The 14,274-nt window shown below is 37.7% G+C and overlaps 1 pseudogene; it reads right to left on the bottom strand.

The window, feature by feature from the left end:
• Positions 1-21: 21 nt before the first annotated feature.
• Positions 22-13,775, bottom strand: LOC137245067 (facilitated trehalose transporter Tret1-2 homolog; annotated as a pseudogene).
• Positions 13,776-14,274: the final 499 nt, after the last annotated feature.

Below are 14,274 nucleotides of genomic sequence, written 5' to 3'. Positions count from 1 at the left end.
TCTTTCTCAGTCTTCTACTCCTTCTCTTATTTCTCTTTTCTCAAGTTTCTCTCATTCTTCTTCATATCTTATTGCCAGTCCCAGAGGGTGGTATGTACTTTGTTCCAGTCCCATTCCGAGTCTCAGTCCCAGTCCCACTCCGCGTCTCTGTCTCAGTTCCAGTCCTAGTTCTAATCCCAGTCCCAGTCCGTCTCTGGTCTACTTCCCGGAAAAAAGCATTGTAAATACTAATATAGGCAAATTTATATACCAAATTTCAGGCAAATTGCATAGGACGTATGTAAATAGGTATGTGGGTATTATTAATTCGTCCAGGTTGATGCGACTAAATCGAATATCACCATGCAAATTACTTTAGAGCTCTCAGCAACGACTTTCATTTGATATCCATATTACCCACACATTCTAGGGGTACCCGGGTCCATTTTTCGGCCTATATCTCTAGACCCTGTACGTCGATGGCAACCAAAGCTATGTAATAACCACCGCGTGAGGTATACGCAACTTGTGTGAAAGCTTGAATAAAATCGACCAACGCATCTCTTCAAACACCGGCGGCCAACTAACACACATTTTAGCCTTTATATATATATATAGGTTTTTATTTTTCACACTTCACTATAATATTAAAACGAAATGCAGATGTTCGTTGCTTTTGAAATTCGGCTTAAAAATTGCACACGAAACAACTAAAGACTCTCCTGAATTAAAAAAAATGTCTTAGTACCTCTAAGCCGCGGGCCCCCACAGAAAACCCTGGCCCGGGGGTAATCCCCCATCCCCCTCCCCCTGTCTCGACGGCCCTGGTGATATGCTATAATTGATATCATTCTCTATAATATTTTTTATTGATAAGCACGTTGTTTAATTAAACACCAATCAATTACACGGAAGTATCACCTGAAAATATGAGTGCCGGTGCTTATACGTAAAATTTTATTAATATATATAAACATTTAAAAAAAATTGCAATAAAATAATATTGCGACTATAAACTGAGATATAACCTATCCTATATTTCAAGTTATATCAAACTACACACGGGATGCAAAACAAATTCAAAATCGGTGCAGAAGTTTAGGAGTTCATCGCAGTCAAACAATGTGACACGTGATTTTTATATATAAATATTTTAACGCTCAATTTTATTTTCCTTATGACAAAAACTGAGTTATTTATTTGTACGATGGGTAGAAAACCGCCTTTGAAGCTGAGGATTCTAATTAGCACTTAACCTATAAGTTAGTCACGGTTTATAAAGATCTAAGTAGTATTTAATTTAAGTACGATTATTTTTAAGTGAGCTTTCATATAAATTGCTATAATTCGTCTTTCACAGCATCACTATTACTCCCATCTTTCTCCACTGTACTTAATTTCAAATAAACTCCGTTTAGTTCCGTCTGAGACTGATGAATACGTGCTGACTGCTCTACACCAATTTGAGATTGTCTCCGAGCCACTTCAGCATCTGTAACACGCCGTCCAGTACGAAAGTAATTCTCAGTCTCGAGCAATGTGCGACCTTTCGTCTCAGGCACAAAAAAATAAATAAACACCGCAGCTAGCAGAGATATTCCACCGAAATATGCAAAACTATTAGCAGCGCCTATTAGAGATTTCATTGTGGGATATAGTTTAACAGCTACGAATGAGAAAAAGAGGCCAATGCTTAGCGTAAAACCATTAGCGCTCCCACGTACGCGTTGCGGAAATACTTCGGGTATCATAGTATATGGTAAAGCTAACAAACCAAATGCTGAGAAGATGATATGAAAAACAAGTAAGGAAGGCTAAGTTCGGGTGTAACCGAACATAACATACTCAGTTGAGAGCTATGGAGACAAAATAAGGAAAATCAATCTGGGGTAACCCTGGAATGTGGTTGTATAACATGTGTATCAAATGAAAGGTATTAAAGAGTATTTTAAGAGAGAGTAGGCCATAGTTCTATGGATGAACGCCATTTAGGGATATCGCCATAAAGGTAGACCAGGGCTGACTCTAGAATTTGTTTGTACGATATGGGTATCAAATGAAAGGTGTTACTGAGCATTTAAAGAGGGAGTGGGCCTTAGGTCTATCGGTGGACGCCTTTTCGAGATGTCCCCATTAAGGTGGACCAGGGGTGATTCTATAATGTGTTTGTACGATATGGGTATCAAATGAAAGCTGTTAATGAGTATTTTGAAAAGGAGTGATCCTTAGTTCCATAGGTGGACGCCGTTTCGAGATATCGCCATAAAGGTGGACCAGGGGTGTCTCTAGAATGTGTTTGTACGATATGGGAATCAAATGAAAGGTGTTACTGAGCATTTTAAGAGGGAGTGGGCATTAGGTCTATAGGTGGACGCCTTTTCGAGATATCGCCATTAGGGTGGGCCAGGGGTGACTCTAGAATGTTTGTACGGTATGGGTATCAAACGAAAGGTGTTACTGAGCATTTTAAGAGGGAGTGGGCATGAGGTCTATAGGTGGACGCCTTTTCGAGATATCGTCATTAGGGTGGGCCAGGGGTGACTCTAGAATGTGTTTGTACGATATGTGCATCAAACGAAAGGTGTTACTGAGCATTTTAAGAGGGAGTGGGCATTAGGTCTATAGGTGGACGCCCTTTCGAGATATCGCCATTAGGGTGGGCCAGGGGTGACTCTAGAATGTTTGTACGATATGGGTATCAAACGAAAGGTGTTACTGAGCATTTTAAGAGGGAGTGGGCATTAGGTCTATAGGTGGACGCCTTTTCGAGATATCGCCATTAGGGTGGGCCAGGGGTGACTCTAGAATGTGTTTGTACGATATGGGTATCAAATGAAAGGTGGTAAGGAGTATTTTAAAAGGGGGTAATCCTTAGTTCTATAGGTGGACGCCTTTTCGAGATATCGCCATAAAGGTGGACCAAGGGTGACTCTAGAATGTTTGTACGATATGGGTATCAAACGAAAGGTGTTACTGAGCATTTTAAGAGGGAGTGGGCATTAGGTCTATAGGTGGACGCCTTTTCGAGATATCGCCATTAGGGTGGGCCAGGGTGACTCTAGAATGTTTGTACGATATGGGTATCAAATGAAAGGTGGTAATGAGTATTTTAAAAGGGAGTAATCCTTAGTTCTATAGGTGGACGCCTTTTCGAGATATCGCCATAAAGCTGGACCAAGGGTGACTCTAGAATGTTTGTACGGTATGGGTATCAAACGAAAGGTGTTACTGAGCATTTTAAGAGGGAGTGGGCATTAGGTCTATAGGTGGACGCCTTTTCGAGATATCGCCATTAGGGTGGGCCAGGGTGACTCTAGAATGTGTTTGTACGATATGGGTATAAAATGAAAGGTGGTAATGAGTATTTTAAAAGGGAGTAATCCTTAGTTCTATAGGTGGACGCCTTTTCGAGATATCGCCATTAGGGTGGGCCAGGTGTGACTCTAGAATGTTTGTACGATATGGGTATCAAACGAAAGGTGTTACTGAGCATTTTAAGAGGGAGTGGGCATTAGGTCTATAGGTGGACGCCTTTTCGAGATATCGCCATTAGGGTGGAACAGGGGTGACTCTAGAATGTTTGTACGATATGGGTATCAAACGAAAGGTGTTACTGAGCATTTTAAGAGGGAGTGGACATTAGGTCTATAGGTGGACGCCTTTTCGAGATATCGCCATTAGGGTGGGCCAGGGGTGACTCTAGAATGTTTGTACGATATGGGTATCAAACGAAAGGTGTTACTGAGCATTTTAAGAGGGAGTGGACATTAGGTCTATAGGTGGACGCCTTTTCGAGATATCGCCATTACGGTGGGCCAGGGTGACTCTAGAATGTGTTTGTACGATATGGGTATCAAATGAAAGGTGGTAATGATTATTTTAAAAGGGAGTAATCCTTAGTTCTATAGGTGGACGCCTTTTCGAAATATCGCCATTAGGGTGGGCCAGGTGTGACTCTAGAATGTTTGTACGATATGGGTATCAAACGAAAGCTGTTACTGAGCATTTTAAGAGGGAGTGGGCATTAGGTCTATAGGTGGACGCCTTTTCGAGATATCGCCATTAGGGTGGGCCAGGGGTGACTCTAGAATGTTTGTAAGATATGGGTATCAAACGAAAGGTGTTACTGAGCATTTTAAGAGGGAGTGGACACTAGGTCTATAGATGGACGCCTTTTCGAGATATCGCCATTAAGGTGGGCCAGGGGTGACTCTAGAATGTTTGTACTATATGGGTATCAAACGAAAGGTGTTACTGAGCATTTTAAGAGGGAGGGGGCATTAGTTCTATAGGTGGACGCCTTTTCGAGATATCGCCATTAGGGTGGGACAGGGGTGACTCTGGTAAGTTTTTGTACGATATGGATATCAAATTAAAGGTATTAATGAGGGTTTTAAAAGCGAGTGGCCCTTAGATTTATATGTGAAGGCGTTCTCGCGATATCGACCAAAATGTGGACCAGGTGATCCAGAAAATCATCTGTCGGGTACTGCTAATTTATTTATATATGCAATACCACTAACAGTATTCCTGCCAAGATTCCAAGGGCTGTTGATTTCGCCTTGTAGAACTTTTTCATTTTCTTCTACTTAGTATGGTAGGTGTCACACCCATTTTACAAAGTTTTTTCCAAAGTTATATTTTGCGTCAATAAACCAATCCAGTTACCATGTTTCATCCCTTTTTTCGTATTTGGTATAGAATTATGGCATTTTTTTCATTTTTCGTAATTTTCGATATCGATAAAGTGGCCGTGGTTATGGTCAGATTTCGCCCATTTTTTATACCATGTAAAAGTGAGCTCAGGTAAGTAAGTGGGCTAAGTTTAGTAAAGATATATCGGATTTTGCTCAAGTTATTGTGTTAATGGCCGAGCGGAAGGACAGACGGTGGACTGTGTATAAAAACTGGGCGTGGCTTCCACCGATTTCGCCCATTTTCACAGAGAACAGTTACCGTCATAGAATCTATGCTCCTACCAAATTTGAGAAGGATTGGTAAATTTTTGTTCGACTTATGGCAATAAAAGTATTCTAGACAAACTAAATGAAAATGGGCGGAGCCACACCCATTTTGAAATTTTCTTTTATTTTTGTATTTTGTTGCATCATGTCATTACTGGAGTTGAATTTTGACTTAATTTACTTATATACAGTAAAGATATTAAATTTTTTGTTAAAATTTGAATTTAAAAAAATTTTTTTTTAAAAAGTGGGCGTGTTCTTAATCCAATTTTGCTAATTTTTATTTAGCACATATAGAGTAATAGTAGTAACGTTCCTGCCAAATTTCATCATGATATCTTCAACGACTGCCAAATTACAGCTTGCAAAACTTTTAAATTACCTTCTTGTAAAAGTGGGCGGTGCCACGCCCATTGTCCAAAATCTTACTAATTTTCTATTCTGCGTCATAACGTCAACCCATCTACCAAGTTTCGTCGCTTTATCTGTCTTTTGTAATGAGTTATCGCACTTTTTCGGTTTTTCGAAATTTTCGATATCGAAAAAGTGGGCGTGGTTATAGTCCGATATCGTTCATTTTAAATAGCGATCTGAGATGAGTGCTCAGGAACCTACGTACCAAATTTCATCAAGATACCTCAAAATTTACTCAAGTTATCGTGTTAACGGACGGACGGACGGACGGACGGACGGACGGACATGGCTCAATCAAATTTTTTTTCGATCCTGATTATTTTGATATATGGAAGTCTATATCTATCTCGATTCCTTTATATATGTACAACCAACCGTTATCCAATCAAACTTAATATACTCTGTGAGCTCTGCTCAACTGAGTATAACAATAGCTATAACGGAGAGTAGTGGCAGATGTTCAGCTATGGTGGGCCACCAACCGTTTGCAGCGAGCATCAGCATACAGATGGTCATGCCAGTTGCCGATGTCAAACCCGCTGGACGACAGCCAAATTTGTTAATAACCACGCCGGTAAAGAAAGTGCATACAATGCGTGCCACGCCCACAAATACAGCAACAAGTAATGGATCTGCAGTGACGCCAGCATGCGCTGCAATTTGTGCTGCAAATACTACAACAACAACAATACCAGAACATTGTTGAAAATAAAACAAGCCAATCATCACAATCAGCGGTTTGTAAACTTCAGGTTCTCGTATTGCTTCCAATAATGATTCGTCGGCAGCAGCTTTGAGGCTATCATCCGAGTTCTTTTGAATGAAAGCTAATTCGGTTTCGAATTCCTCATAAAGTTTTAAATCTATATGGGTGGAGTAGCAAGTGAGTAAGATGCGTAGCATTTGTTGTATGAAGTGTATCTATTTACCTTTATTAGAAACACCACGAAAGTATTTTAGCGATTTGCGTGCACGCTATTCATAGCCTTTCTGTAGCAGCCAACTTGGTGATTCGGGTATTGGCAAGCAACAGCAGAAGGCAAAACATTGATAGATCAGCGATATATTTGAAATCATTTGAAAATTGTTCTGTTATGAGCAAAGAGAAATGCTGTTTAATTGTGGACTTGAACTTGAACGCAGCAAATAATATTCCCAGTACTGGCTTGTATAAAATATCCAAAGACATATGTACATCAACAAAATACCGATAGATAAAGCAATCGATGTGCCCATAATCAGCCGACCTCGTATGCGTGGCAAACTGATCTCAGCTGCATAGGCTCCAACGGGTGAGAGTGATAGGCCGATCATTACACCTTAATATAATCAGAAAGAGAGGTACTTGAGGTATTAATTTTCATATTTTTCTTTAATATGGGGTGCTATTACTCACCACATATAATACGTCCCATGAGTAACTGTATATAAATGGCATTATGTGTATTTTGATAGGATGCTGTCGCTAATATCGCCAAACTAATTATGCCAACAAAATTGGTGCATAACATTGTGTTCCGACGACCTATACGATCCATGAGATAGCCCACTAATACACCTCCAATGGGACTAGCCACACTATAAATTGATGCTGAAAGTCAGAAGACCGAGATAGAAATTATTATTATTGATGAAAACTTAACCATGAAGGTTCTACGACATTAAAGTTTGTGATAGAAGTGAGGACCATGCGATTGTAAATACAATCATGGCTGGTGCTCTCTTCCATAGATATTTGTAGTTGCACAAGAAGCCTATATACCAAAATATTATAAACAAGTAAGGAAGGCTAAGTTCGGGTGTAACCGAACATTACATACTCAGTTGAGAGCTATGGAGACAAAATAAGGGAATATCACCATGTAGGAAAATGAACCTAGAGTAACCCTGGAATGTGTTTGTATGATATGTGTATCAAATGGAAGGTACTAAAGAGTATTTTAAGAGGGAATGGGCCATAATTCTATAGGTGGACGCCATTTAGGGATATTGCCATAACGGTGGGCCAGGGCTGACTCTAGAATTTGTTTGTACGATATGGGTATCAAATTAAAGGTGTTAATGAGGGTTTTCAAAGGGAGAGGTGGTAGTGGTATATGTGAAGGCGTTTTCGAGATATCGACCAAAATGTGGACCAGGGTGACCCAGAACATCATCTGTCGGGTACCGCTAATTTATTTATATATGTAATACCACGAACTGTATTCCTGCCAAGATTCCAAGGGCTTTTGATTTCGCCCTGCAGAACTTTTTCATTTTCTTCTACTTAATATGGTAGGTGACACACCCATTTTACAAAGTTTTTTTCTAAAGTTATATTTTGCGTCAATAGACCAATCCGATTACCATGCTTCATCCCTTTTTTCGTATTTGGTATATAATTATGGCATTTTTTTCAGTTTTCGTAATTTTCGATATCGGATTTCGGCCATTTTTTACACCAATAAAAAGTGAGTTCAGATAAGTATGTGAACTGAGTTTAGTAAAGATAAATCTATTTTTGCTAAAGTTATCGTGTTAATGGCCGAGTGGAAGGAGAAACGGTCCACTTTGTATAAAAACTGGGCGTGGCTTCTACCCATTTCGCCCTTTTTCACAGAAATAAGTTACCGTCCCAGAAGCTAAGCCCCTACCAAATGTCACAAGGATTGGTAAATTTTTGTTCGACTTATGGCATTAAAAGTATCCTAGACAAATTATATGAAAAGGGGCGGAGCCACGCCCATTTTGAAATTTTCTTTTATTTTTGTACTTTGTTGCACCATATCATTGAATGTTGGCATAATTTACTTATATACTGTAAAGATATTAACTTTTCTTTTAAAATTTGACTTAAAAAAAAATTTTTTTTAAAAAGTGGGCTTGGTCGTTCTCCGATTTTGCCAATTTTTATTAAGCATACATATAGTAGTAAGAGTAACGTTCCTGCCAAATTTCATTATGATATCTTCAACGACTGCCAAATTACAGCTTTAAAAACTTCTAAATTACCTTCTTTTAAAAGTGGGCGGTGCCACGCCCATTGTCCAAACTTTTACTAATTTTCTATTTCGCGTCATAAGCTCAACTCACCTACCAAGTTTCATCACTTTATTCGTATTTGGTAATGAATTATAGCACTTTTTCTATTTTTCGAAATTTTCGATATCGAAAAAGTGGGCGTGGTTATAGTCCAATATCGTTCATTTTAAATAGCGATCTGAGATGAGTGCCCAGGAACCTACATGCCAAATTTTATCAAGATGCCTCAAAATTTGCTCAAGTTATCGTGTTAAGGGGCAGACGGACGGACGGACATGGCTTAATCAATTTTTTTTTCGATACTAATGATTTTGATATATGGAAATCTATATATATCTCGATTCCTTTATACCTGTACAAACAACCGTTATCCAATCAAAGTTAATATACTCTGTGAGCTCTGCTCAACTGAGTATAAAAAGTAGAAAATCTATCTGAAAGAGAAAGCTGGAGACTGTGGAAAACGGATAAGAGACTTAAAAACTAGTCAGAACGAAAGAACAAAGGAAAACCAAGTGTCGATACAAACGACTGAGGAGATTGTAGTGGAAACTGGAACATAAAACAAAACGGAAGTGAACGAGTCTGCGCCTCCAATATATCTGTAATATGTAAATATGTAATTTGGCACCTTCTCAATCGCGTTTCCTTCCGAAACCAGTTACAGAATAAAGCCCCAGACTATTGCAAGATATCAGTGGTGGACTACCGATCGCCATCACCATACGTATAGTCAAAATACTTGAAGACTGCAACAAAAAAATGTAGAGAAACACACAGAAATGTTAGATAGAAAGGTGAATCATAACTTTTGACAAGAAATTTCGATACATTGGACGTTCTGTAATAAAATTATTGTTCATGGAAACAATGAAGAGAACTATAAAAGACAGTTGAGGATAGGTTGGAAGGAATGGGCTTAAAGTTAACAATATGAGATCAGATATAGTCTTGAAGGTGTATGTGCTAAATCTTTAAAAAAAATTTAAGAGAAATAGTCTAGCTTTGGTCATGGACTTTGGCAGTGAAGAAAACGAAAAACTAACATTACAATGCCGACGGAATCCAAAATATAATTTTACTATGCATACTTGACTACAAAAATTAATAAACCAACATATAAAGTGAAGAAATATTAAAGCTATAATCACTCTGACTTATATCCACAAACCTCGAGGAGAGCTAGAAATTGGAAGCTACAGATCGATAAGTATCTTTAACGTTCTTCATAGGCGTTTGAACATCCGCTTAAGTTCAAGAATAATAGGAGAAATCCTCATGGAGCGCAAAATGCGTATATGAAGGGAATATATACAGACATTTTCCCCTGTGAGCTCATTGTGTGTAGTTCTCTACTAACTGTTGTAGGTTGTAGTGACAAACGAGCTCGATATGAGTGGAGTAAGGAGTTCGAGTCCTTTTCGCTCTAAGTTGTGAAATCCTACACGGTGTGCTTAGTAGGTTAGTTACTTGGGTCGCGGAAAGATTTAACTGAATTTTTTCAGTTACAAGACAAGTACAAAAAAATTCCAAATGTTTTCACTCAAAGGCACAGACGTCTCGCTCTCCACAAAATCGAGTACAGCGGTGCCCATGAGAGCCCCACGTACACCCCATCATTCTTTTACATGCATAAAGTGCCGTTGAGGCCTTCTTCAACCTCTCCTCCACGTTGAGCTTCCATGACAGCTTACTGTCTATGATTATTCCTAGATATTTTGTGCATGGTTTCTCTTGTAAGGTCACCCCTCCTAACTTAGGCCTGGTCCAACTTGGGACCTTGCACCTCTTTGTAAACAAGACCATATCCTTCTTCTCCGCATTGACTTTCAACCCGACATTAGATGCCCAGGTATGAATACCCCGAAGCGCTCGATCCATAAAAGAACTAATCGTTGTAAGGCATTTTCCACTTATGAAAATTACAACGTCTTCTGCGTAAGCCGTAAGTTTTACGTGTCCCTCATCGAATCGCCTGAGCAGTTGGTTGATGACCAGCGTCCACAGCAGAGGTGATAGCACCCCTCCCTGCGGCGTGCCCCTGTCCCCTGATTTCGTGGCCTCGTGCTATCCCCATTGTAATGTAATCTGATCGGGCTATTTACAAACATATGTATTTAAAATTGCAATATGAGATCCCGGTATTTTATTCACTGTAATCCCGGGATTTCGGGACGGCAAAATGTCTCGGGATTGAGATTCTCGGGGCTCGATGCCTAAGTGCGCTGTAAAAAAAGTAAAAATTATGTTAGCTTATAAAAACAATCACAAGGCATCGGTGGACACATAATACGTCTGAATTTCGGTTGTTATGCTATGGTGGATGCCTTCGAAATTTTGACAACGGAAAGCGTTTTTAACAAGACGTTTGCTTGCTTGGTTGTGTTTAGACTCTTAGCTCTTGGTGGTCGCTGTGTCAATTTGGGAACACCTAATGATTGTGCATAGAAAAATAAAGAGTTGGTGCTAATGCAAATTAAGTTTCAGTCTTCGGCAGTCAGAAGGTTGCTATAAAAATTTTAGTAAATTGAGTTTGAACCATCATTTGCTGTATACGAAACATAACTGTTCCAATACCTCATGCATATAACATACTTTGGAAATAAATCGTATGCGGAAATTAAACGCTAGTAACAATATCCACTCGAAAAAGCCATGCATTCAATCATAATAGACAGAAATGACCATTTGTAATATGAATTGGCTGTAAATCCGGCAGAAATCAGTTTAACTAGTGAAGGAGAAGATGATTTTGCTAGCGCAAATTCTCATGTAACATGCCTAATGATTTCGGGATGCATTGATAAAATGCGAATGTGGAAAATGCTTTGACTACATCCGAAAAGGTTTTGAATGCTTACTAAATATTAAAAAGTTTTGGGCTTTTAAATGACGATTTTGCTATAGAGGAACACAAAAGTATTCAAAAAGTATTTGGGTATAAATATACGATTAATATTTCTATTTGGCAATTAAATAATACAAAAAAAAACTTAATATTTTAGACTAAAACGTAAGTTGCAAGAACAAAAACACAAATGTCACCGTGCTACAGTCTTGATTGGTTCCGCCATAGATACAGCCCATACCAGTCGCTAACGATTTCCGACTAGAAGAGCCCAAAGTCAATCTAGTGTACATCAAATAACCAATACTCCAGTTTATCGTAACTGTACTCTAAATCTCATAAATAAGACACAAAATCTTATCAATAAATAATAGTAATTGTCATAATAGAAGTCGCTGGACAGCGCAAATAAAAAATCCTTAAAGCAACTTGCATTTAAAAAGTGGTTTTAAAAAAACGTTACCCATATGTGGCCACTGTAGCAATTTGGATACACTCGTTTAAAATTCTGAAAACCATTTTTTTTATATTTTTTTCTTATTATCTTTTCTACTTTTTCCAACTGTTTTTCAGAAAAGAACAAACGTGTTTCAGAAAAATCAATTATTTTAAAGAAAAGCTCAAATGTGTATGAGAAAAGTGTAAATGTATTTCAGAAAACCTCAACTTCACTTCAGAAAAACTCAAGTGCATTTCAGAAAAATTCAACTGTATTTCAGATTTTTCAAATATATTACAGAAAACTACAAATTTATTTCAGAATATAGAAAAGGTATTTCAGAATAGTGGCGGAAATATTTAACTGAATTTTTTCAGTTACAAGACAAGTACAAAATGATTCCAAATGTTTTCACTCAAAGGCACAGACGTCTCGATCTCCACAAAAGTCGAGTACAGCGGTGCCCAAAGAGGAATCTTACTATCAAAATAATAGTACAGAAGGCATTTTTGGGAATATAATTGTTTGAAAAATAAAAGGTTTGCTGCTTCTTTTTGCTAACCGATCTTGAGGTTTATACTAAGAAAACCGGGAAGCGCTAATTGCGTTGAATTCACCATTTTGTTTCCTAAGGCCGTTGAGTAATGTAATATGCCGATGAAGAAAACATCAAACTAAACAACTATCAACTCCAATTTCCGTTACAGTGATGACGGAAATAAAAAACCGTACGAATAAGCAAGGCCTGGGGCATTTTTAGACACACTGGAGCAGTCACATTGCTTCATCCACTTGTATCAATAAATATACAACTACATACGAGGTACATGAAGGCAGTCGTTCAAGATAGGTTCTCTAGGGACACCTGTGAGATCAACAAACAAATTTCCACAGATTGCAACCATAACAGAGCAGGAAGGTTACCATGTAAGCCAAGAAAATAAAAAGTTGGAAAGAATTGAAATCCCTTTGAATGATAAATGCGATGAGCTGTAGTCATGATGGTCACAAAGAAATGCTCACCCACTTCCTCTACTAATATCCTGTTTAAGCGAATATAAGATGCCGAACTTTAAGCAGTTTTGGGCCGAACTACTCCATTATGGACATCAGCAGGTATATGAGCCAAATCAGAAGGTTCAAGTTACTCAATAGAAAATACAGAATTTTAATAAATAATTGCTTCTAGGAGAAATTATATTAAAAAGGCGACGGAAAGCACGTCAATCATCAAAGCAACCAACGGGGTATTTAAAAAGATACCTAATGCCTAGAACTATCAGCGTAAAGTAGTGAGGGACGCAAAATTTATGTATGTATATGCACAGCGCGAATCATAATCACAAATTAATTTGAGTTTATTGAAATTTGAATTTTCTACACGAATGTTTCTTTCTCAAAATACCATTGAGCTTTCTGAAACACCTTTGAAATTTTCATAAATACATTTAAGCTTTTATGGAATACTTTTTCCATTTCCTAAAATACATTTGCAGTTTTCTGAAATACGGTTTATCGTAGGTTTTCCGTTATACCTTCGAAAATTGTGAAATAAAGTTGGCTTTTTTCTCAAAATGGCCCTTTCCGAAAGAAAATTGAGATTTTCTCAAAAACAATTGGAATATCTGAAATACAGTTGGCTTTTTCTGAAATACATTTGAAATTTTCGGTTTTTCAATTGAGCCTTTCTGAATTACAATTGACCTTATATGAAATACAGGTGGAAAATATTTAGCAGTTAAGTTTTAATACTCACCAAACCAACTACTCTCTTCTGTATTGAGATTGTATATATCATTTGGATCTGTCAATTGAGTTAATATCACAGAAGGTAAAGCTATTACCATGCCAGATGAGACTACGCATGTATTTCCTAAGAAGACCATCAATGCCTGTGAAAAAAAGAAATTTAATAGGATCTATGCTAATGCAAGTAATCCCTAATTAGTTCGTATATGTATTAGGTATACTTAACCTGACGCCACACAGCTTTCTTGCGTTCCCCAAGTGGCTTCGATTGTGGTTTCGTTTTATCGAGTCCTTTAACAATTGAAACTCTATTCGCAGAATTAATATTATGTAGCTTTTCTAACTCTGCTTGATCCGTCATTTTGGGTGACGTTTGTTTGTGTTGACTGCTGAAGTTTCAAGCATAACATTTGTACGATTTTAAAATTTTTTCGACAATTCTTTTCAACTTACTCGAGAATACTAAAATTTGTTTCCATTTTTTAAGAAATAAAGGCAGATAATTAGTTTAGCATTGTGACGTAATAGCTGTTTAAATATTATAGTAAGTAAGTAAGTTGTAATTTGAGTAAAACTCTACTTATTAATGAAAACACTTCAAATAATAAAACATCACAATTAATGCTATTATCAAATTAATTAGTTATCGTAATACCAAACAAATAAGAAATGAACGCAAGGTTTAAAGCTCTACAAAAATGATTATACTGTTTTCACACAGACGGCTTATTGAAAATAAAGGCAGTTTTCTACATTAAGGCGCTTATTGAGCTCAATCTTCCCTACAAAATTCGAATCTATAATTATTTCATTAGTAGCTAAACGAATGCCTAATGAATTCAAAAGCACAAAGCAGCTCT

Source organism: Eurosta solidaginis, chromosome 3, assembly GCF_040869045.1.
Source record: "Eurosta solidaginis isolate ZX-2024a chromosome 3, ASM4086904v1, whole genome shotgun sequence".
NCBI lineage: Eukaryota > Metazoa > Arthropoda > Insecta > Diptera > Tephritidae > Eurosta > Eurosta solidaginis.
The sequence above is the reverse complement of the archived record's forward strand: the minus strand, read 5'-3'. Positions and strand labels throughout refer to the sequence as shown.